Below are 25,758 nucleotides of genomic sequence, written 5' to 3'. Positions count from 1 at the left end.
CAGATAAGTTGTGACTGTCAGATCATCCTAACTGTTTGGTTTATGTGCTGGGTTTCAGCAAGTTAGCCCATCTGGTAAGAACTCTCTGTCGGCAGTCCCAGCACAGATGCCAAAGATAGAGACTGAACTCTCTCAGGGCCCAGAGAAGAAGACGGGCTGCACTAAATCCATAAGGTGGTGAAAAGCCACCTGGTGAGGAAAAGAGGCACTGGGAGCTAGGAGGGAGCATCAAGAAGTATATTCTCCAACTGCCTATTTCAGCTGCCTCTCCTGTATTGCTGGGCCTGAAATTCTATCATTTGTGAGGAATAAGTGGGAATGGAAATATTTATGGTGCTAAAGGCTGGAAAACAAGCCTTCCCCCTTCCCATCCTCTGCAGCTATATTCAAGGACTTATTACCCCCGGTATTCCTTCTGACAAGGCAACTCTGATGGGCCAAACCTTGTCTCTCCAGCTTCCATAAAGATGGCTCAGAAGAACTCAGGTGGACTTAATCCACTTCACACAACAGGTCCTCTCTAATCCTCCACTTCCCTTACATCATAAGGCAAACAGCTAAGGTTGCCAGGTGTCCAGTTTTTGACCAGAACACCAGGTCTAAAAGGGATCCTGGTGGCTCTGGATGGAGTGGATTCATTTTGGGGTTTGGATCCCATTGGGAGCTGGGTGGCTGGGTGCTAGAGACAGGAGCACTTCTTAAACTGTTTTCAGTTAAGTCTGCAGATTTGGGGCATATGGCTCAGACCCTGGATCTGTGTTGGAGCAGACTGGTGTGTCTGGCTCAACAAGGCAGGGTTCTGAAGTCCCAAGCTGGCAGAGGGAAAACAGGCTCAGAGATAGTCTCGGCACATCATGTGACAGTCCCAAGGGGATCTCTGTGACCCAACCTGTCACACAGGGAAAGGGTGTTTGGTTTTGTGCGAGTACAAAGTTGGCACCCCTACAAACAGCCCTCACTGCACCAGGAAGGAAACTGCTTATGGGCAGGTGGATAATGAAACTTCTTTATCCGCACAGCAAACTAACTGCATGTTCAACACAAATATTTAAGGAAGTTGACATTGAAATGATATGCTCACCAGATCCAGGAACAGTCTCTCTCCAATTTGTCTTTTCCATCTTATTCTCTCTCCCTGAAATGGCATGGTTTATTACCAAGGCAACTGATAAACACCATAGCTAACAAATCACTCCTACTCATTTGCTGCCTTGCTTTTTTTGTCTTTTAATGACAAGAAAGATGCTTTAAACAGTACCAGTTAAGTAAACAGAGGCTATCTGCTTGGGAATGAAACTTGAATTTCATTAGTAATCTTCCCTCCAGTACTAAATGGATGCACACATAACTGCTAAATATGAGTCAATAGTGTGATGCTGTTGCAAAAAAAGCAAACGTGTTTCTGGGATGCATTAACAGATGTGTTTTGAGCAAGACATGAGAAGTCATTCTTCTGCTCTACTCTGTGCTGGTCAGGCCTCAGCTGGAGTATTGTGTCCAGTTCTGGGCACTGCATTTCAAGAAAGATGTGAAAAAATTGCAGAAGGTCCAGAGAAGAGCAACAAGAATGCTTAAAGGTCTAGAGAACATGACCTATGAAGGAAAGCTGAAAGAATTGGGTTTGTTTAGTTTGGAAAAGAGAAGACTGAGAGGGGACACGATAGCAGTTTTCAGGTATCTAAAAGGGTGTCATAAGGAGGTGGGAGAAAACTTGTTCATCTTAGACTCTAAGGATAGAACAAGAAGCAATGGGCTTAAACTGCAGCAAGGGAGGTTTGGTTGGGCATTAGGAAAAAGCTTTTAACTGTCAGGGTGGTTAAACATTGGAATACAATGCCTAGGGAGGTTGTGGAATCTCCATCTCTGGAGATATTTAAGAGTAGGTTAGATAAATGTCTATCAGGGATGGTCTAGACAGTATTTGGTCCTGCCATGAGGGCAGGGGACTGGACTTGATGACCTCTCGAGGTCCCTTCCAGTCCTAGAATCTATGAATATCTGACAAATTCATTATCTAGATTAAGCAAATAAGGCTAGATAATGAAGTGGTACCACTCCACTGACTTCAGCAGAGTGCCATCTGGCTTTGTACCAGTGTTGAATTTGATCCAGTAACTGTGATAATAATGCTAGTAACTCTTTCTGGGTCTTGCAGATCTCATCCAAAGATTTCAAATCACTTTCCAAATCCCTGATTAAGGCTCCCAATCACTTGGATGTTTGGAACAGATTTAAATTTTTTATTAAAGCTAATGTTAAAAAAAAAATATGTAATACATAGGTTGAGAAAGGTGTCTGTACATCTGGGTATAGTGCTTAGATTATCCAGAAATATAAAGTTTGTTTTTAAAGTCATAAGATACGTATATTGCATAATCAGCAATAACCTAGATTTTTAGGTGAATGAATTTAAGAATATAGTCTAGATACCTAGCATCCTTGTGTTCGGATCCATTACTCATGAATAAAGTTATACTGAGAGTTGGTGGTGGGAAGCAAAATATATCAATGAGTGAAGATTGTCCCTCAGTAATTGAGAATTTCAAATGGGTTGTCCATTTAGAGGGAGGGGGAAAAACAGTCCATTGGGAAAGTATGAGTTACTTTCCCAACTATGCTTCTCATCCTCCTGGTATTGCCCATGTCCAGTGATGTGTTCTATGTAAATGTCCCTTGACCACCTGATGGCATCTGACACCATGAGTTGCCGCATCAGCTATTATTAGCCCTATTTAACAGACCAGTAAACTGAGGCAAGGGCTGGGCATGTGACTTTCCTGAGTTCACACAGTAAATCAATGCAAAGCAGGGAAGAGAACCTTGAACTCCTACCTCCTTTTTACCCTAGTGGAGGCTCATGCCCTAAAGTCACACCTGTTTCAGTTGGTTCAAAGTGCCTCTGCCTGACTCCATTGTGAAGGCTCCAGCTGGCTAAAAATTGCCTGTTCCTTTCCAGTAGCCTAAAACATCACCTGATTCCAGATCCAGCTTCTAAAGTGGCGGCTGTGAGACTGGAGTCTGAAGGTTGCTTTTTCATGTTTCTCCAGCTGGGTATCCCTGTGCATTGCAGCTACTTGTCAGGCAGGCTCCAAGCTAGCAGGCAAACAGTGCCCATGTGAGCACTCTGGCTCTAATTTAGCTGGACTTCTGCTGAGAGAGACTTCACTTCACCTACCCACTTCACTTCCTCTTTCCAGGGCCAATAATGTTTGGTAATTTTAGCCCAGGGTCTTGTATAAACACATTAAAAGGGACTGCCTTTTGAAGTGGAATTAGTTCTTAGTTAGAGCTGGCTGGGTGTTCTGGGTCATGAACCATCTAATCAGAGGCTTGTGGGAATCGGGGCTGTGCTAATTAAAGCTGACTGCCCTGGAGCACAGAAACCGGCACCAGCTCAGTGGGCAGGAGTGACTCCTAGGGAGCCTGGTGACAAAATGACCTTTTGCTTCTGCTCTGGATGCTCAGTGGCCTTGAGCAGCCCTCTGGTGCTGGGAGAGAGTCAGCCTGCGGAGTTCAGCACAGGGATTCCCAGCTCCGTCACCTCCCAACTCCTCTTTCTTATGGGTTTATTTCTCTGCAGGTTAATGTGTCCTGGCCTCTTGAACCCTTCTCCAGGAGCCTGTCACAAGAAATCCCACTCACACAGTTCAAGTCCTCGAATCTTCCAGAGCTGCAGGCTTCTGTCAGCCCTTACAAATGTTAAATCACTGCCCCCAGCTTCTTGCTGTTAAAAAGGAGGGCGCAGCATTAAAGGAGTAAGGGGTCATCTATGCCTCTCTCAGGCCTTCATCCTGAGCTTGTTCCAGTAAGTCTCCCACTGAAGCCTGTGGGATTTTTGCCTGCGTAAGTTTTGCATTCCATTGCCCTATGCAGCATGGCCACAAGTGAACTGGGGATAGACCATACAGGTGAGATGATCGCATGCGCCTAAATCACTTTGTCACACTGACTTTCAGTAGGACTAGTGTTCGTAAGTCACTAAAGCCCAGTTTTTACATCTGTTGCCGTGTTGCTGTGTTCAGTGTGGCAATGGCTAGCCACTCTTGAAAACAGGATTTAGGCTCCTAAATCACTCATGCATTGTGATGCTGAGCACAGACCCACCTAACCAGCTCTACCAATCTGGGTCAAAGTGGCTTTTGGAGATTTGCATTCTATGGTTGGAACTTTCACATGGGTTTAGCACTGCCAAAGGGGCTCAGAGCCTCAAAATTGCTCAGCTTCGGTATAGGCACCAAATGAATCACCAGACTAGTGAAGGAGCTGAGCACAGTGGCCCTGAGCTTTTTGAAAAAGGCAACATTATCTGTCTAGGTTTTTAATTTGGCCCACATCACATTGGACTGCTTTTCCCAAAGTCCCTGAGCACCATTTGTGGATTCTTTGCTTACAAGACAGATGTAGCTCTTGCTTTGTGAAAACATACTGTGCAGTAAGTGGTTGAGTGCTGCTGGAAGTACAGTGCAATCTAATCACTTATTTTGATGCTGTTGGCTGGAGTATGTGTGTGATTATATCTAACAATACTTTAGGGAAAGCTGTGCAAATCCGATCACGCACTGGTGAAATTCACCTGGAGCAGAGGGTCAGCCCAGTCCTACTACAGATGTCTTATTTAAGTTCTATTGTAAGACCTCACCTCACCCATAGTAACTAGACTAGAATAAGGCTATTGCATAGGGCTGTTCCTTTGGAAGAAGTCAATTAAAAATAGGATAATTTTCATTTTTATCATAAAGAAGCTCCTAGTGCCTTGGAGAAAAGCAAATGTACAAAGGAGGAAAAGAGAAGCGCCAATCAACAATGGTTGGGGATCACTTTCTCTTGTCCTGTTCACATGCTAAGATTCACAATTTCTTTTCCACCTCTGAGACCACTGAGGTAGGTGCTCAGATGCTACAATGGTGGAGATCGTATAAGCAGCGAAGCAGAAACATTGAACAGTAAAGGCTATCTATTCTTCAGTGTACCACTGGGATGCATATAGCCGTCTAATGCACCTATCCTAGAGACTGTGGATTCTGACAAGGGCATATACTCTGACTGGCCAAATACACGTCATCCAAGAGTTACTTTTTTCCCTTCTCATCAGCTCTTTTGGCCAAGCCCCAGCTGTGTGGTCGGCACTGGAGAGTCTGGCTGCTCTTTAAGTAAAAAGAATGCCTAACATAGGCTTCAATGAATAGCTTTATTCACAATTCATCCTGCCCTTTCCTCTCCTACAAGATACCGCAGAATTCTCATATACGTGTATGACCTAACAGACTGTCAGAGGGAAGAGGGAGAACAGACATTGCAGTGTGTTCTGAGTGAAGAGCAGCACGTAGCGCAGCATCCCGGGAGCAGGCCAGGAAAGTGGTTGTAACACTCACTCAGAGCTGGGTTTCCTTCCCTGGTTCCTTCTTTGCTCCAGGAGAAAGATAATCTGCTGCTCCGTCAATATCTGATTCCTTCCCACTCTGCTCTGGTTTGGCTTTGCTTGCCAGTCTGTGGGCCCCACCCAGGGCCGGTGCAACCATTTAGGCGTACTAGGCAGTTGCCTAGGGTGCCGAGATTTGAGGGCGCCAAAAAGCGCCCCCCAATTTTTTTTAAATGGTTGAGCAGCTGCTGCTGCTGGGACAAGAGAGGGAGTCTGAGCTGCCGGCGGCAGCCGACAGCCCAGGGTGTAAGGAGGGGGCGGCAGGCAGCTCCCGTGGAGCTGCCGCAGTCATGCCTGCGGACGGTTGGCTGCTCGCACCGCTCCGGTGGACCTCCTGCAGACACTACTGCGGCAGCTCCACCGGAGCCGCGGGACCAGCACGTGGGACAGCGAAATTGCCCTCCGCCTAGGGCGCTCAAAACCCTAGCGCCAGTCCTGGCCACACCGACTTCCTGGCTGTGTGGGAGGAGAAGGAGCAGCCTCACAGTGGCATATCTCATGCCCATTCTGACACCCACCATGTGAGAAGTTCACCCCAACTACGTCACTTCATGCATCAGTTTCTCTTGCTCTCTGTGCACCCCTTAATCTGATGCATGCAGCGACACTGATTTTACACCAGAAAATAATGTTGGCCCCTGTCACCCAGGTACAGCCTCTCCTCATTGTTCCCACCGTCATTTTTACACCCTCATTAATGCTCACTCTTATACTTGGAAGAATCTCCCAGTTCCTTTGTATCTAGCACTTTCCCCATCTCCTTCAAATTCCTCTTCGTCCTCTTACCCTCTTCACGGACAATGATTTGCTTAACTCTGCACCCACACTAAGCACTTCCTGGTCCTGAATCATTTTCCTATGTGTTTGTACATTGCACCATGCTCCACTGTGTTAGGCTTTGATCTTAAAAGGCCTTTTAAGCAGGGCCAGTGCAACCATTTAGGCAAACTAGGCGGCCTCGTAGGGTGCCTAGTGGTTGAGGGAACCTAAAAGCCTGCTCAGGCGAGGAGGTGGAGTGGAGGTGAACTGGGGCGGGGGGGAGGAGAGGGACCGCCTGCAGTAACGGGGGGGGGGGGGCTCACAAGGGAACCGCTCCCCACCCCAGATTACCTCCACTCTGCCTCCTCCGCTGAGCACACAGCCCCTGCTCTAAGTCTCCTCCAATCGGCGCCACAAGCCTGGGAGGGGAGGAGAACTAGAGCAGCACTGGTGTGCTCAGTGGAGGAGAGCTGGGGCGGGCTTCCTGGGTGGGGTTAGCTACAGTGGAGGGGGCAGGGTTAGCTTCTGCGGGGGGGAGGGCTCCCTGGGCGGGGTTAGCTTCTGCGAGGGGCTCCCTGGGCCAGATTAGCTGCCGTGGAGGGGGGACTTTCAAGGGGGTAGCTGCTGCGAGGGGGGATGGCTTAGCTGCCGCGGTGAGTGGGGTTAACTGGGGGGGCTGGGGTGGCACAAGGTGGTTTGCCTAGGGTGTGAAACTTCCTTGCACTGGCCCTGCTTTTAAGGATGTGCTGAATTTTACGTACTGCAGATAGTGAGCCTGCCATAATGCATAAAGTTAGGCATAGGCCAGAATCCTTGGCTGGATCAGGGCCTGAGCATGTAGCAAACTCCAATAGGTGTAATTAGCTCAATTCTCAAAGAACCATCCCATGTCATGACCTCCAAGCTGCTAAATAAAATCATTCACACCTCAATGGCTATCCATCATTCATGAGCAAAGTCAAAAAGGCATTGCTCAAATGTCTTGCAGACAATATCCTTGAGTTAAAAATATCATCCCGTCTTGAAAGCCAGTAATTGATTTGCTGTCAGGGTTGGATAAACTCTTTTCAACGTGTAAACCAGTTATCATGGCTGCTGAAAGCCAGGAACCAGAACAAAGGATTTTGATTCTTCTAACAATTTCTGGAACTTTAATCCCACCTCTTGGTTGGGGAGAGATTAGACTGGATGCGATTCCCTCTTTAGGAAGGCCATAAAGAAAAATCAAGTCCTAAAGTGGTTTCCTCATCTACCATGAGCGTGGTAGTACTCAGCCCATGTGTGAAATGCCTGAACTGCTGGAAGATTATGCTTCTCACCCTGACTCCGACTGACCATTACTGAAGACGGATGCACCTATTCACATATGCATGCTCTTCCCAAGACTAAATTTCCCTCCCCAATTCCATTGTTCATTTATTACTACCTGCCAGGTAGGCTAGAAGAGCGGTGGGGGCTGGAAACTAGCCAGTCTGAAGCCCCAGGCTACAAATTTAATTCATTCATTTGAATGGCTGGGCTTGAGTTACTAAAAGGTGCGTCATGGGCGTGCTGGAGTCTCATTGCCAATATCCTGTCAGGGCATCAGGAAATGCAGCTGATGCTGCTTTTTTAAAATCACAAAACAGATTGCTTGTTCTTAATGGCTTTGGACAGTAGACTCCAAGCTGCTGCTTCCTCTTGTGACTGCAGATAACTTAAACATGCAATCCCCCTCCCCTGTGTTCTGCAAAAAGTGATTTTTTTGCCATCATAGCTTCGAAAGCTGGAGGAACTTGACAAGACTTCTGGGTAGGATAGGTTCCATATATTGCATAGCTATGTGTATTCCTTCCAGCTTATAGGGAACTTGTATGTTGTCAAGGTTTCTTTTCCCCACTTTGAACTTTAATGTACAAATGTGGGGCCCTGCTTGAACACTTCTAAGCTTAATTACTAGCTTAGATCTGGTAATGCTGCCACCAGCCAGAAATTCAGTGTCTGGCGCACTCCCTGTCCCCCTGCCGCCTGACTTTCCCCTCCCTGGGTTGCTTTGAGAGGCTTCACACAGATCCAAACTCCTTGGATCTTAAAACAAGGAGGAATTAACCATTCCCCCTCCTTTTCCCCCCACCAATCCCTGGTGAGTTCAGATCCAATCCCCTTGGATCTTAAAACAAGGAAAAATCAACCAGGTTCTTAAAAAGAAAATTTTTACCTTTTCTTTCGTTAATTAAAAAAAAGCTATCTCTGTAAAATCGGGATGGAAAATGCTTTACAGGGTACTTAGATTTATATAGCCCAGAGGAAACCCCCTCTAGCCTCAGGTTCAAAGTTACAGCAAACAGAGGTAAAAATCCTTCCAGCAAAAAGAAACATTTACAAGTTGAGAAAACAAAAATAAGACTAATCCGCCTTGCCTGGCTATTACTTACAATTTTGAAATATGAAAGACTGATTCAGAAAGATTTGGAGAGCCTGAATGGACGTCTGGTCCCTCTTAGTCCCAAGAGCGAACAACCCCCAAAACAAAAAGCACACACAAAGACTTCCCTCCACCAAGATTTGAACGTATCTTGTTCCCCTATTGGTCCTCTGGTCAGGGGTCAGCCAGGTTTACTTGAGCTTCTTAACCCTTTACAGGTAAAAGAGACATTAACCCTTAACTATCTGTTTATGACACATGTAAAGTACTTTCCATTTAATTCAGTGGCAGGGTTTATTCATTCCATCCCTCACCCATTTTCTAGTGATTAAAGCGCAGAACTGGGAATCCTGAAAGATGGAGGCTGAACTCCTGCCTGTGCCACTGACGTTGTTACACTTTCAGCAAGTCAATTTGTTGCTCAGTGCCTCAGTTTCCCGATCAATTAGAATGAAGATATCTGTAAATTTACCATTACAAAATGCTTTGATATCCTGCACTGAATTTGTAACAGAAATATGAAGAAAAAAGAGCTGTACAAAATTAAGAGTGAAAGATACAACTGCTGCTAGTCTATAGGTGCTTGCCATTCTATTAATCAAAAAGCCCCATTCTGAATTGGGAACTGCATGACAATAACGGAGGACTGCAGACAAAAAATTCCACTCTTCACACCTTGCTTTTCGGTGTGACCCGGAACCAAAGCCACAGAGCTACACAGCCACTTTGAATACAGATCTGAATTTTGTGGTGGAGGCCTCTCGGTAATGGACACTGCCATAGCGTGCTGCCAAGTGTGAGGCAGATGGCAATGCATGTGAGCTGTCACACCAGGCCTCTAAGCCTGAGCAGCACCTGAAGAATGCACAGTGCAACTCACAGCATGCATAATGGTGCATTTAAAATACCTTTGTGCACGTGCTGGGCAGGCTGTGTCTTGGCCCAATCCCCCTATGTAATCTGAAAGGCCTCTCTAAACTGCACAGTTGGTGCCAGTAACAACCTAGGATAGAATGCACACAGGGACTCTCCACCCACAAACACTACATCATCAGCAAGTGGGAGGAGCTGTTATGCCAGTTCTAGGGCACTAATGGATCCCCAGATGGATGGGTGATCCTCCAGTAGACATGTACACTGGGTTTAAGGCCACTTTGCACCGGTGCTGCAGCACACAGGGATGTAGTGCAGGCAAGAGTTAAGGCCTGTGTATGGCTAATAAGAACAAACCACTCATTCCAGTCAAAATGATGAGACTGGCTGGGATTAAAGGACAAAGAAGGTGCTGTGATCAAGCACCCTCTATAATGAATCTCCTGAATTATTGCAATGCATTATTATGGAACTAGAATCTAGAAGCTGCAGCCCAGGTTAGGAGATGGTGGCACTATGCTCTATACAGAAATATGCTCAGAAACAGTTCCTGCCCTAAAGGATTTCAAGTGTAACTAGACAAGAGTGACAAAAGGTGGGAGGGGAGAGCAGGAGAAGTGACTTGCTGAAAGTCATGTACTAGGTTAGTTACAATTCTGCTCTTAGACAAACTGTTGTCTAGAGGGTCAAATCCTGCAGGTCTTCAGCCAAGCTTCCAGTGGAGTCAATAAGAATTTTTGCTTGCAAAATGACTGCAGGACATTCACAATAATGAAGTTCTTCTGTATGGGGAAAATAAAAACGCCTTTAGCATGAGAAGCCGTTCACTGAATTCAGTTTTGGCATCCGTTCTCCCATTGCTCTTAAAAAGAACTTGTGATTCGATTGATCTGGCTCCTACTTCCTCTCCTCAAGTCTCAGATGCCCTGGAACAGAAGCTTGGGCTGGACTTCTCTGCTTCATTGAATGATCTGCCCTGGGGGGGTCTTATTCTTTTTTTCTCTTTTTTGTATAAGAGGTGTCTCCAAACAGCATGCTTACAGTAAAACTCCATCTCATTCTTACTGCATGTTGACTGGAAAATCTGAGCTCAAGAAGTGAATGGAGACTCTGTGTGTGTGCGCGCGTGCATGAGTGCGCTTAATAAATTTGGAGTTTTGATCTGACAGCTGGAGAAACACTCATGGCTCTTCAAAGTCCTTAACCACAGCTTGTGACTCATCGTCTCCAGAAAACCATCCATAGCTTTGCTCAGTTGATCTGAACATCTTGCAAAGAGACCCGAGTACAGTAATTTCATGGATACAGACCCATATAGTGGAATGGGGTGGTTGAGGCCGAGATCAAATTTCCCTTTGTGGCTTTTGGCTCTGGGGTTTCTGCCCTCAGCAAACTGGAAAATGTTTGCCTCTCCCATCCCTCTAGTCAATCACATGCTAACAGCTCAAACATTTGGCTGCTCTAGGAAACCTCTTGTTCTGGCTGTAGTGTAGAGCCACTCTCCTGCTTTGGCAGGCCTGTCTCCCAGCTCCAAAGTTTTCTTTCCTCTATTGGGTGAATCACCAGGACTAAGACAGACTTCTCTATCCACTCTCCCAAGATGTCCTTGCAGAGTGAACTTGAGTTATCTCCTTTAAAGGATTTACCAGTATGGCTATGTTTTGATTTGATTTGGGGGTGGCTTTTTCTTTTTAAACCAACATAGTTATACCAGTGCAATCCCTAGCAGGGATGTAATAACACTAGAACAAAAGTGAATTATACCAGCATAGTGATTCCCCTTCCCATACAGGAACTAGCTGTGTTGGTATAATGTACTTTTATACTGCTATAACTATACCCACAGTAAGGGGTTTGTACCACTTAGTTTTCATATACAACTCTACCTCAATATAACGCTGTCCGTGGGAGCCAAAAAATCTTACCACATTATAGGTGAAAGAGTTATATTGAACTTGCTTTGATCCACCAGAGTGCACAGCCCTCCTGCCCCCTCCCCACCTCCAGAGCACTGCTTTACCATGTTATATCCAAATTTGTGTTATAGTGGGTGGCATTATATCGAGGTAGTGGCGTAGTTAACTTTCTAGTGTAGACATGTACTCAGACGCTCAAAAATTCAGAATGATTTTCAAATGTTCTGTGGTGCTAGCAGTTCCTATTGACTTCAGTGGATGCATAAATAGTAGAACTGGTTGGAATTTTGCTAGTGAAAAGGACTTTTTTCCCTCCCAAAACAATTTTGGGAGGCGACGTGGAAATCAATATTCACAATGTGTGGGTTTTTTAAGATCATGCTTTAAAAAAATAATACTAATTGGACCCATTGAAATGGTTATGAAAAACTTTCATATATGAAAAATCTTTTTTTCCCCAGTAAACAGATATATTTTGGTAAAACAAATATGGTATATTTTAAGACTACTAATAGTTCTATTTTGAACAATTTGAAATGAAAACAGCTTTGGCAGTTTGAACATTTTTTTTTTCCACAGTCGTTTTTGTTTTGTCTTTCAAACACCTCTACAAAGTGTGGGATTTGGGAGCCTAAATTTAACCTCTCATTTTTAAAATCTTGGCTATAGCGTCCAAGATCTGATTTCCACCTCCCCGCCCCATCCCCACCCAAATTGTTCATCTCTCTCTCTCTCAACTCCAAACAAACCAATAGGAGCTAGAGATGCTCAGCTCCTCAGGAAGGCCATCCCATAAACTGGCTTGTAGTCCTTTCCCTGTAACCACTTGACTTCCTTCGATCATACTGAGTAATAACCACTAAAAAGCATTGAATGTTTATTTCAGTGTCCTTGAAGAGCATGTCTCAGGAAACCTGCCCTCAGTTAATCTGCTGGGGGCTGCACAGTACCTCACCCCCTGCCCCCGAATTGCGCACCAGAGACCTGCTTAGGGTAAAAAAATAAACAATGCTGATTTAATAGAAAAATCACAGATTCAAAGATGAAATTGTAAGAAAGCACAAAGACATAAAGACGCAACCTCGTGTTCTCTACTTTTAGATTAGCTAAATTCCCTTCTCTATTGCAAGTTGCGTATTGTTTCTTAACAGTTCCCTAATCTCCTCTCTGTCACAGAGGGGACCCACTCTGTTTCTGGATAGTCTGCACTTCAAACCCCTTCCCTGAGAACAGGGTTTGCAGACCGTGGGGGTCCTCCTGCCTCTAGACTATGGTAATCTATATGTAGACAGAATGGGGGAAACACCCTCCTTCTTTAGTGTTCCATCACTTGTTTGAATGCCTTTCCATTAACTGTGATGGTCCTCCATTGTCTCTTCCTGGGCTGTTGGAAGCTAGGTGCTTGGAGTTAGTTTTGTGTAAACAGTTACCCTGGAAGGTGCCCCTCTTACTGCTTGATTGCTTCACCACACTGCTGGGAGGAGGTGATGCGGTACTCGCACCCTAGTTACAAGTACAGTGTTCTACACGTACATTCATAACCGTAATCCATACCCAGCTGCCTCAATGACCATCGAGTTCAGCACCCTGCACGCTTTCATAAAAGGCATTACTTAAGGTCTATTAATACACAACACCACTGTTTACAACCAGTTGGTTCCATTGCTTACTCCTGAGCGTTCAGAGACCCTGTTCCCCCCAGTGGTGTCTGGCCCCTGATTGTCACAGTGGGCTCAAATAGCAGGGTGGTTGAGAATCACTGCCACATCCCCATCCCTCAAAGAACCAGCTCGCTGGAACTAATGCAATAGGAGAAGCTGTGCCATTCTCATTGACATTTCTTATCTGTCACAACTACAGCTATTTGCAGCAAGTAGAATCATAGAAAGCTTAGGGCTGGAAGGGACTCAGTAGATTATCTAGTCCAGTCTCCTGCACTCAAGGCTAAGTAATAACTAGACCATTCCTGACAGGTATTTGTTTAACCTGTTCTCAAACAGATTCTGCAACCTCCTTAGTCAACTTGTTCCAGTGCTTAACTACCCTGGCAGTTAGGAAGTTTTTCCTAATGTCCAACCTAAACCGCCCTTGCTGCAATTTAAGCCCATTGCTGCTTGTTCTAGCCCTAGAGGTGAAGAAAAACAATTTTTCTCTCTCCTCCTTGTAACAGCCATTTATGACTTGAAAACTTATCATGTCCCCTCTCAGTCTTTTCTTCTCCAGACTAAACAAACCCAATTTTTTCAATCTTTCCTCAGAGGTCATGTTTACTAGACCTTCAGTCATTCTGGTTGCTCTGCTCTGGACTTTCTTCAGTTGGTCCACATCTTTCCTGAAATGTGGCACCCAGAATTAGATACAGTGCTCCTGCATTACTCTGTGCTGATAAGGCCTCAGCTGAAGTATTACTTCTTGTGTCTTGCTTATAGCACTCCTGCTAATACATCCGAGAATGATGTGGGCATTTTGGGGGGGGGGGGGGGGGGTTTGTTTGTGTTTTGTTTTGTTTTGTTTGGCAACAGTGTTGCGCTCCTGACTCAGATTTAACTTGTGATCTTCTATGACCCTCAGCTCCCTTTCTGCAGTACTCTTTCCTAGGCAGTCATTTCCCATTTTGTATGTGTGCAACTGATTGATCCTTCCAAAGTGCATTTGTCCCTGTTGAATTTCATCCTATTTGCTTCTTCAGAGCATTTCTCCAGTTTGTCCAGATCATTTTGAATTTTAATCCTATCCTCCAAAGCACTTGCAATTCTTCTCAGCTTGGTATCATCCGCAAACTTTATCAGTGTATTCTCTATTCCATTGTCTAAATTTATGAAAACATTGAACAGAACCGGACCCAAGACTGATACCTGTGGGACCAGACTTGATTATACCCTTCTAGCCTGACTTTGAACCACTGCTAATATAATCCCTCAAATCTATCTAGGAAATTACGATTCTCCTCCCCTCACGATAGTATCTGGGCACCTCCTCACCCCTGTGTGGTTGTACAGTGCTATTAGCCCCAGTTTATGGATGGGGAACTGAAGCACAGAGAGACTAAAACCAAGATCCACAAACGCATTTAGGTGCCTAACTCCTGTTGATTTCAATGGCCGTTAGAAACCTAAATAGCTTTGAGGATCTGGGCCTTAAAAGTGATCTGTCTGAGGCTGCACAAAGCAAGGAATTGAATCCTGCCTGCCAATGCCAATTCTAGCACCCTAACCATCAGACATCCTTCCTCCCATGTAGCATTTCACCCAGGACAAGAGTTAAAGTGGCCCCAGGTTCTGTACTGGTTCAGTGACAAGAGCCATCTCCTACTGCTTCACTAGTTCCACCATCTTCAGCCATTGGGTTTTCAACAACGCTTACCTCCCATCAGAGCTGGGTATCTACCTGGAACAAAAATGATTTGCCACAAAAGAGGATTTGGCAATCTCTGGCAACCTTATTCTAAACATTCATTCAACAGCTACCATCTGCTCAGCTGAAACTCTCACACTAATGCCTAGCTTTACCCTTTATCCTAGAGCTGTCCAGATCATGAACCAAGGCAGGGAAAACAGCAGGGTCTAAGGGCATGATCCCTACAAGATGCTGCTGCAGGACTCAATAGCAGTGTTCAGCTACCTAGGGCAGAATCTCCCTTTCCTGTCTCACTTGAAGCAGTGACAGTCACAGGAAAGGTGGGCAGGGAGGGGAGAAACACAAAAAAAATCAGCTTGTAAAGTATGGCCCAGACTCTGAGCCAGAGCCCGGCTACTTAACTCTGTTCAGGTAGTGCAAAGAAGCAATGAAACTGTAATTCAGTATCCTGGGGGACATTTGGGGACTTCTAAGGTAGTATAGAGCTTCTGTAGCACCTCCAAGGCTATCCCCATCCACGCTCCTTATGATGCTCTGTTCCTAGGGGTAAAGAGGGGGCAGTGAATCCCCATGCTTTGGCACAACTTGGCTGCTGGAACAGATGCTTGGGGCTGTGGGCATGTGGAGATAGAGCACAGAAGTCCTGAGGCTGACTGAACCAGAGTAGTTAAGGTGACTGAACCCCCTCCTTGCCACTTACTCCACCCCAAGCAAAGCACATTGTTCAGCATGTCTGCCTGCCAGTGAGCCGAAGTGGCAGGACTCAGTAAGGCTTACACAGGTTCATGCAATTGCATGCTGGCAAAAGCACTGGAGGGCTGCCCAGTCAAACAGTTTAGTCTGGTTAGCAAAGTGAAAGTCTCTGAGAAGGTAAAGTAACTCAGGGAATAGAAGCTGGGGCTCCAAATAAGGGTGGGGAATCAGAGGAGTTGTGTGGGGCAAGTTCATTTATTCAGTTCATTTGTTTGCATTCAAGCGGCTGTATTTCTTCAGTGCAGCCCTTGGAAAATTGGCTAAGCTCCACAAAGCAGGGGTGAGGAGGGGGAAGACAATTCAAATGCAATAAAATGAGGCTTCCGGGAATCTGACCAAGCTGCAGAAGTAACAGGCTGCTACAGGAGGAATCCAGGTGTGCTTTCGACAGACTGGATCAAAGAGATTTGCCAGTATGTATTTCAGTGCCAGCTCTGTGACAGCCTCCGGCTTTCAATGCATGGTGCAGGCCCGCCAGAGCTGTCTCAGGAGCATGCTGGCACCAGGTTCAATTACGGCCAACTATAAATTGTGCCGTGATAGTCCTGGAGCCCTAAGAGGAGATAAATGACTCTGTCCCTACAAAGGATCTTTTCTCTGGGAAAGTCTTTGCTGGCCACCTCCTATTACAGGCCAGGAAGGAAGGAAATATAAATTTGTTTGCATTAGAGGAGCGTTCCACATACAGAGGGTTATTCAGCCCCTCTCTTCCCTCCCAAGCCTGTGCGTTACTAGTAATGTTGTTTAGTGTCTCCAGAAACAAAGGACCTGATTCTGAGAGTTGCCAAGTGCCTCTTGATCCTCAAGTCCTGCTGAACTTCACAGATGTTTGGAGGTGCTCAGCACGAGGCAGGATCAACCCCTACAATAATCCCATTTGTAACCCTGAAGACTGAGGTCGCACCCATTGAAATCACAGGGAGTTTTGCCTTCTAGGGGAGCAGGATTGGGCCCCGGGTCAAAGATTTCCAACTTGGTGCGTGATCCAACTTCCACTGAAGTCTAAGGGAGTATTTCCATTAACTTTAATGGGAATGGTCTCATTTTCAGAGGTGCTGAGCTCCTGAGGTCCCATTGACTTCACTGCAAAGGTTGTGCAGCTTTGTCAATCAAGCCACTTGAATATAGATATGTAAATATGGGTATCAATATAGGGTTGGCATTTTCAGAGCAGATAATGGGATCTGGATCCCCAAATCCCATTAACTTCTAATTGGAGTCAAGCATCCACATCCTTGAGAGTTTTGAAAGTCTCACCCATAAGCAAAATTCTGGCTGTGTTGAAGTCAATAGCACAACTCCCATTGATTTCAGTGGGGCCAGGATTTCACCATGAGTCTAACGTGTTTGAAACCTTTGCTCCAAATTTCTACAGTCTTGGACAACAGTGCTCTCGCTGATGCTCAGAATCGATTGAGTGCTATTAACTCCATGCAAACCCTGTACCCGAGGAGGCTGAACAACTCTGCGGGTTTTGGTAGGTGTCTCTGGGAGAGGAAAAATCTGTAACACAAATTGCCATATGTATTCTTTTTAAAAATATAATGGGAAGAGTTGAGACACTCAGTAGATTTTTCATTACACCAGTAAGACAAGACTCAGAAAGACACAGCTCCCGTGGACAAAATGAGATGTCCATGTTTACAGTAACCATATATAGAGTACGGTTATGCTACAGAGGGTAACACTTCTCCCTTATCATTAATGAATTAAAATCCTCTATCATTAGAGCAGGTATAGCATAGGCATTAGCAGTGTCAGCTTTCCCGCTCCAGACCAAACCATAGAGCCCTGCTGGAGCAGAAAGTAGATTACACGTGTTGAGGATACAAAGTGGGGAGGCATTGTCAATACAGAAGAAAATGGAGATATTCTACAGGAAGAATGTGATGGCCTTGAGAATTGGAGAGACAGGAACTGGATGAAATTCAGTAGTACAAAGTGAAAAGTCATTCACTTAGGGTCTAATCATAAGAATTTCTGCTACAAGCTGGGGGGTTCATCAGTTGGAAGCAAAACAGAGAAGAGAGACCTGGGTGTATACACCCAGCATAGGATAACTATAAGCCACCAGTGATGTGGCAATGAAAAAGGCAAATAAGTCCTAGGATGTATCCAGCAGGGCATTTCCGGTAGAGCTAGAGAAATATTAATGCCATTGTACAAGGCACTGGTAAGACCTCATTTGCAGTACTGTATACAATTCTGGTCACCCATGTTCAAAAAGGATGATGAACTTAAATGGGAACAGGTGCAGAGAAGAATGACAAGGATGATCAGTAGAATGGAGGGCCTGTCTTATGAGAGGAGACTGGAAGAGCTTGGCGTGTTTAGTCTTGTAAAAAGAAGGGGATAGGATCCATCTCCATAAATACATTAGGGAGTAAATGCCAGGGCAAGTAAAGAAGTTTTTTTTTTCTGTTTAAGCATAAGAATAATGCTAGCACAAGAACAAATGCATATAAACTGGCCATGAACAAATTCAGGCTGGGAAATAGAAGGTTTTTAAGCATCAGAGGGGTAAGGTTCTGGAACAGCCTCCATATAGGAGCTGTGGGGGCAAACAATTTAATTAGTTTGTGTGTGCAGTTGTATAATGGGGTTGCTTGTGATGGTGGGGGGGCAGGGCTCAGCGGCCCTGGGGCTCACTTCCAGTTTATGCCTTATATTCCTAAAAACTCATGCTACAGGCTTTCTCTGGCCATGGCAGAGGTCAGGAAGGGATTATTTTAGCCCTCTAGTGCATTCTAGGTGTTTTTGAAATCTCCTTCCTCGGAAGCATCAAGGATGGCCACTGCTAGAGATGGGACATTGCACAGAGGGCCAGGGCTCTGAGGTGACACTAAGCATTCTCTCTCTCTCTCTCTCATGCGCTTGGCTGGCTGGTTCTTATTTATTTGTGCAGGTTCTAACTGATCACTGACCTGTAGGGGTGGGGCGCTTCCTGTGCAGAGTTGGGTGCAGGTCCCTCACCAGAATTATCTGGTATATTTCACTGAGTTATTTCCCTGCCATTGTTGGGCCTCAGGCACTGGTGCCCACCGGTCCCTCCTACTCTCTGCCTGTGACATGTAATAGTCTAATTCAGGGGTCCTCAAACTTCATTGTTCTGTGACCCCTCCCCCCTTCTGACAACAAAAATTATTACATGACCCCAGGAGCAGGGACCGAAGCCTGAGCTCACTCGAGTCCAACTGCTCCAGGTGTGCGTGTGGGGGTGTCGCAGGGCGAGGGCAAAGCCCAAACCCCACTGCCCTGTGCAGGCTGGGTCAAAGCCCTGGTGGTCAGAGCCCCGGGCCTCAAAGTCTAAGCCAGCCCTTGTAATCCCATTAAAAGGGGGTCATGACCCACTTTTGGATCCCGACCCACAGTTTGAGAACTGCTAGTCTAGTTTCATTTACTTTGGTCTCATTTTGGTTGTTAGGATTAGTGTGAGGGTGCTGGGGGGTGTTGGTGGCCTGTGATGTACAAGAGGTCCCATTAGGTGATCTGGTGGTCCCATCTGGCTTTAAGCTCTGACTTTCTCTGACACCAGGCCCATTTTCTCATTCTACACATAGAGTTGTGGTGGGTTTTTCTCTATGATGCAGGTACGACTGGGCAAAGAGGGAAAAGATCACCACACTGGTGAATATCAAATCTCAAGTGAATTATTCTGTGCATATTTTCTAACCTGTTCTAAATGGAGAAATCTCTGCCCACTTGGGGTTCAGAAGAGACTGGGTGTAAAACTTTCAAAAGTGAAAATGGGACTTAAGTGGCCAAGTACCTAAGACCTTAGCTACGTGGGAAAGGCTTTATTGGTCTAACCTTAGGTATGAATTTAAACCAATATATTTTTTCCAGTATATTCCCCCTCCCTGCATGTGGACACTGTTATTCTCACAGAGGTGCCATTTTTTTTCATGTAACTATGTCACTTGGGAAAAGGTAACTTCAGGGGTTAAGCAAGGCAACTCTGCAGCGCTGAATGAAAAGTAACTTACTTCTCAGTGGCATTGCTACCCTTCCAAAACTTTGAAACTGTCTGCTGAATATGTGCCTTCCATTCTCTCTCTTCCCACATCCCATGTTTTAGAAGCACTCTGAATGGAGGCACAGATGAATGGAGCATACACAGAACAGTGAAGCTGGAACCCTAGCCAGCAAAGAAAATATAAAAATTGCTGCTTGCTATTAAAATGTCGGTGCCAGTAGAAAGCTCTTATTAAATCATAACTGGTGAGAGAAACGGCGTCAGATAACTGGGTGGCTTTGGAAGCCACAATCTGGGCGCTTGGTAATGATTAAGAATCACAAGCTGGCTTGCAAAGATTGAGGGGGTAGTGTAGAACCAAGAGTAGCTGGGGAATAGACTGGCTTTCAAACGCTGACTGTACTCTCAGGAAAACCAGGATAGCAATTGGACCATCAAGGGACTGATCCTCAGTGGGTGTAAATTGTCACAGCTCCTTTCAGGTTGTAAATGATCATTGCCCGTTGATGTCAATGGAATGATGACAGTTTACCCCAACTGAAGATCTGCTCCCTAAGACTATTTTTTTAGTACCAGCTGAATGATCTTTTGTGAAAAGGAGTGAGAACAGAAAGGAGAAAGGGACCCTACTGCAGTTTACATGCTACTTCTAGAGAGAAGCGACTGTCTCAAAGGTGGGAATTCTGAATTGTTTCCACTTTTATATTCCAATTCTGAAGTCTCAGCCTTTGGTACATGCATTATTGTCATATGCAACACCGCCCAAGCCCCGGCATCTGTCTTTTGTACTATTTTGCGGAACTCAGGGTGGAGCAGGGGAGGAATTCTTTCCAAAGGGCTTAGATATTTTATATCACACTGACTTTGTTTTATGGAAAAACACCAGTTTGAAGAGCTGCTGCCCAATCCCTTCCTTAACAACAGTAGAAAAGAGAAAATGATTTGCATTCAAGTTGCAGCATGTTGTTTAAAGGTACACTTCCAAGTGTAGTTTTATTTTTGCTACTTTCCATTGTTCATTTCACTATTTTGGACAACGGGTTGTTTTTTTTTGTCCATATGGCTAACATTGCATTTCCCTCTCCTCGTGTGTTTCCAATTTTTAAATGACGGGAAAGAATCCACAGTGGACAGTGAAAGAATACACAGCTAGCTATAACTTTTGTATGAATGCACTCCTCACGGTCAGAAAGAGTTGCATTTGGTATGGTGGCTTTGGTATGGCGATGAGTTTGGAACTTGTAATCAGTGCAGCTGAAGAACAAACTTTTCATACGCTGTGTGTTTATCCAGACCTGTTGAGTCTGCAAACTTTAACAGGAAAATATCGGGAGACCCAGCTAGCTAATGAGAGTGCTGGATTTGGGCCAAAACAAAATCTGTTTTGGAGTATCTTGGCACTTCTGGTCCCGACTAGAATCATGTGCAAGGGTAGAAAATTTACTGACCTTTTGCAGAAACTTGTGTTGGGCTTTGTTCTAGGGCTAATCAAAATGTTTGTGTGGTGTTCAACTCTGCCTGCTTATGGCGCATGCATGCATTCACATGCAAACACGCACACTTTGCATCCACTCCCACGCAGCTTCTCAGCAGAGCCCTTTTCTTGTTTGTTTTTGTGATTTATTTAGTAGTCATTTTAACAATTCTTGTTCCCAAAGCTATCAGAATCCTGCTGTAGACATGGGTCCTGCAATGAGCTTCAGAGACAGGCTATGCATAAGTTAAAGTCTGGAATCTGTTCTGGGATGGGGTGGGTGGGTGTGGTGACGGTGGTGGTGTTGAGCTATCCTGTAGGATGCATATAAGGAAAGAAGGTTCTCAAAACACTCCTGGACTGTATTTTCTGTGCTATTCTGTATAGGTCCTTGATCCTGCCTTGATCTCTTTAGTGTCTGAGAACCTTCCAGTTATGCTATTAAATGATGTGACTAGCATCTTTCATGTGTGGCTTGTTCTTTCTCTCACCCTCTCTTCGGAGAGAGAACTGTGTGTGCAGTGGAGTGTTTTTAGTAGGGTTTTCTCTTTTTAATGTGCATGTTCTGTATTTATGTAGGAGAAGACAAGGGCAAAGCAATGCGCCTTGTACTTGGAGTGCAAGATGGTGAGGTTTGTGATGATCTGGGACCAGCTCCTGAGAAGGCTCCGTCTCTGGCACAAGCAAGCTTTACTCTTTTGTGATAAAGTGTAAGAGCTAAAGTCTGTGACAAATACACACATCTGCTTACTGAAACAGTAGCTCTGCCATCTTGTCCACATCCTCACTTTCCTCTCAGTCTTACTCTGTTTTCGTCTAGGTTGGTTAAATCAGGAGTATCTATTTAAGTCAATGGAGTTACACTAGCAGAAGAGAGTGAATTTACTTGCTTATACATGAAGAATAAAGGCCCCTATCTTTATTTAGTTGGTTGTTTTCTTAAAGCTCTGGGATTTCTTTGCTCCAAGTGGGTTTACTCTGGTCATTAGTTACACAAGGAACTCAGTGGGATCATGACACTGACTTTTAACTTACAACCAAGAAACTTGGGCTTTGGAACTTCAATCCCTGTTCCATGGAAAATATGAGAAGAAATGATATTATGGTTAGGAGAACCAGCCAACTAGCAGAAAGGGGACCAATTGTCACTGGTACTTAATATATGCTTTGCCTTGTGGCTACCAGATTGGCTCTGGTTTTCATCCTTTGCTTTATCCAGAGAAGGCGGGGTGGGAGGAGGGAGATAACCCTTTCAATGTCCTCTGAAATGGAAGTTCTGGTATGACATGTGGCTATATTTTTACACAGTGCCCATATGTCTGAGTTTTTACAGCATGTTTGTGGGGCAATGTGGTCTAGTGGCTAGGAGTGTGGCTTTCAACTCTGGAGACATGCTTTCCCCTCCTCCCTTTGTCTTGTCTGTTTAGAGTGAGGTATTTTAGACTCAATAGATCCCTGCATCTTGGCAGGGAGTTAGACTAGATGATCCTTGAGGTCCCTTCTATCCCTGTGGTTCTATGGTTAGATTTGTTCAGACTGTTCCTAGAACAACGGGGCCCCTCTGTTACTGGAATGCAGAAAAGTAAGAATAGCACCAAGGAAGTGTCACGCTCGCTCTAAGAGAATACGAGACCGAGAAAAGGTTAGAAAAGCAGATATTGGTGCAAATCCTTTTAGGATAACTTGCTCTGCAAACAAGAACCGAGATAAGGAATGGTGAAACACTGTCTGTGGGGGAGCTTGCAGCTATTGCACTCCCAGCCTTTCCAACAGGAGTCGCTGCAGGGAATGTCTCAGGAGTGCTGTCTATGGGGCTTCAGAGCAACTCGTCCAAGTTTTTACCAGCAAGAATCACAATAGAGAATGATATAGGTGCATACAATTATATGGATCCCTACATTGAGGCTTTGTCCAGCCTCTCTCAGCAGGAGTCACTATAGGAAATGGTATGGGAGTACTAGGCTCTGGAAAGCTTGCAGCTACTCCAGTCTTCTGCAAAAAATTCTTTGTAAGGCACTTGTTTCCTGTTCGAGGCAAACTCACAGATGTTCCATTCCCAGGCAGCTTCTCAGCAAAGGACAATGCTTACATTCAAATAGGGTGACCAGACAGCAAATGTGAAAAATCGGGACAGGGGGTGGGGGATAATAGGCTCCTATGTCAGAAAAAGACCCAAAAATTGGAACTGTCCCAATAAAATCGGGACATCTGGTCACCCTACATTCAAAACTGCAATGGGGGGAAAGGATGTTCCAAAGTGCATCAACTTCATTTCAGTTATCGGAGGAAATAATTCAAACAACATGCCAAACCAATGAGTTTTGATGTGCGTTTAAACATTTCCATCACCCTGTTACATCTTAGACATAGAGTGGGAATAAATCCAAGTAAATGCAAATACAGAAGCTAGCCAAACCTCATTAGGATGAAATTGAAATTGAACATGGGGGGCGGGGTGTGGAGGAAAGGTACAACGTTTATATCTGTAAGGTTAAGGAACAGTCGGAGAAAACAGTCGGCAGCAAGGGGAATACATCCTGCTTTTGTTTTTGGTCTGGTCTCCAGCCAGCACTAGAAATGAAAATTTGCTGACAGCGGAAGCCAGCTACGGGGCAAGGGGCCGCATGGCCCATCTGCTTTGCTTCACAAGTGTGGCTTCTACCAGGGAAGTGGTGAGATGCTCACAGAACATTAGTGGCGAGCTATTCAGAGCTACTACAGAGGCCACTTAGGGCTTGAGGTTTACTCGCATGAGTTGTCTTAATGAAAGTTATTTGTGGGATTCCCCCACCTCCTACTGCTGCCTCTCTGGATCCATGGTAGTCCCTCCAATTTCTAGAGCATAAGGATGATCTTTGCTGGCTAAGCAGAAATGCAGGGAGGTGCTTAGAGGAAGCCATCAGGGGCCTGATATAAAGGCCACTGAAGTTATTGAGCATTTTTCTGTTGATTTCATTGGGATTTGGATCAGCTGCACAGGGGAGAGGTATGCATGTTGTATCATTCTGAGGAGCAATGAAGCAGGCACGCTTTCTCTGCATAGCTGGAAGATCTGGAGGTATCTTGTTTCCTTGAGTTCCCCCTAGGATGGGGTGGCCCCAAAGTGGGCTTATGGCTCAGTGGTGTATTCTAGCTTTAAACTAAGATTAGCCCCACACAAGTTCCTCACCACAACAGGGAAACCTGGGCTGAGATCCAGAGAGTAATGACATCAAGTGACTTTCATCTGGCCTAGGGTTTTCCTAGGATGGATCTGTACAACTGGAACCTTCTGATGTACCTGTACAGTAGTAATAGAGACACGCTGCAGCAGGACTTAAATCTTCCCAAAGTTTGGGGGTGATGAGTGCTGGAGTTTCAGGTCAAGCCTCATCTCTTCTCTTTGCTGAGGTCAACCCTGACTTGGATTAAGCACCTCACTTCAGTGCTACAGAGTGATCAATTCTCTGTTCAGCATGGGCTTTTCCTAATAAAGAGGAATGAGAACTTAACATGTGGAAAAGGCCTACAAGATCATGTCTTGGGATTTAACTCTACTGCGTGGCCATAGTGTAATGGGCTTGGGGTATGCCAGGGTGTTTGCTGGCTCACAGGTGCCTAGACCTGGTGAAACTGTTCTCATCAAATAAGAACTGACTTATTTTGCCCGGTGTCCCTGTAACACAACACTATAGCTGAACGTAAGGGCTTATGTTTTAGCATAGGCCTCATGCTGGCCCTCAGTGCAAGGGTGTCAGTGGTTTTCAACTTTATTACACACTGTGGGCCACATAAAAAATCCATACAAAATTTGCTTCAAGTTGAACGAAACGTTTTATTTGGCCCAAAATTATTTGAGTTTTCTTTCTTTCTTTAGTTTGTTTGGGGTGTTTTCCACTCTTATCAAATATAGATACATTTACAAATGAAAAGTCGAAATGTTTCATTTTGAAAATGTTTTTTTTCTCTCTGGCCAAAACTGTTTGCTGAATTTGACTTGAATTTGCCAATAGTTCTTGGTCAATCTGAAACTGTGTATTCTTCAGTGAATAAACTATTCTTCCAAAAAATGTTGCACAGCTCTACTGTAAGTTTTTTCTGATTTCACAGTTTCAGTGATTGACAACTGCTGATCTCTGCTTTATCCAACACTGCTTTCTATTCAGCGATACTCCCCTTCCAGTGATGGACAGAATAGTAAAAAACTGCCCTTTCTGCTGCTTAGCATAAACACGACCACTGAGAGAGAATGAGTGGGGACATCTCTTCTCCTAACTTTTTGCTGTTCTGTTGATGTCTCTATTAATTATTATTATTTATTTTATTTGTATAATTCTAGAACCTAAAGGTTCCAGCCAATATCAGGGCCCCATTCTGCTGGTCATTGTAGAAACACACAGTAAGAGATAGTCCTTGCCCCAGAGAGCTTGTAGTGTAAATAGACAAGACGGACGGAAGAGGAAGTAGAGGCTTAGACAGGTGAAGTGACCTGTTGGAGGGCACAGAGCAGGGAATAAAAGCCAAAGCATCAGTCTCAGCCCAATGCCCTGTCCACTAGCACAGGGGTGCTCAACCTTTTTTGGCTCAGGACCCATTTGTTAATTTTCATGGCCTGTTGCATCCCAGTAAACCAGACGTGGGCAAACTATGGCTCGCGGGCCACATCCAGCCCACAGGACCGTCCTGCTGGGCCCCTGAGATCCTGGCCAGGGAGGCTAGCCCCTAACTCCTCCCCTGCTGTCCCTCCCCTTCCCCTGCTGCCATGCAGGCAGCGCTCTGAGCGCCAGAGTGGTGAGCTCCTACCGAACAGAGCGGCAGCGTGTCTAGCTCTGGCTGGGCGGCATGGCA

This window comes from Gopherus evgoodei, chromosome 16, assembly GCF_007399415.2.
Source record: "Gopherus evgoodei ecotype Sinaloan lineage chromosome 16, rGopEvg1_v1.p, whole genome shotgun sequence".
NCBI lineage: Eukaryota > Metazoa > Chordata > Testudines > Testudinidae > Gopherus > Gopherus evgoodei.
This window is presented reverse-complemented; position numbering follows the sequence as displayed.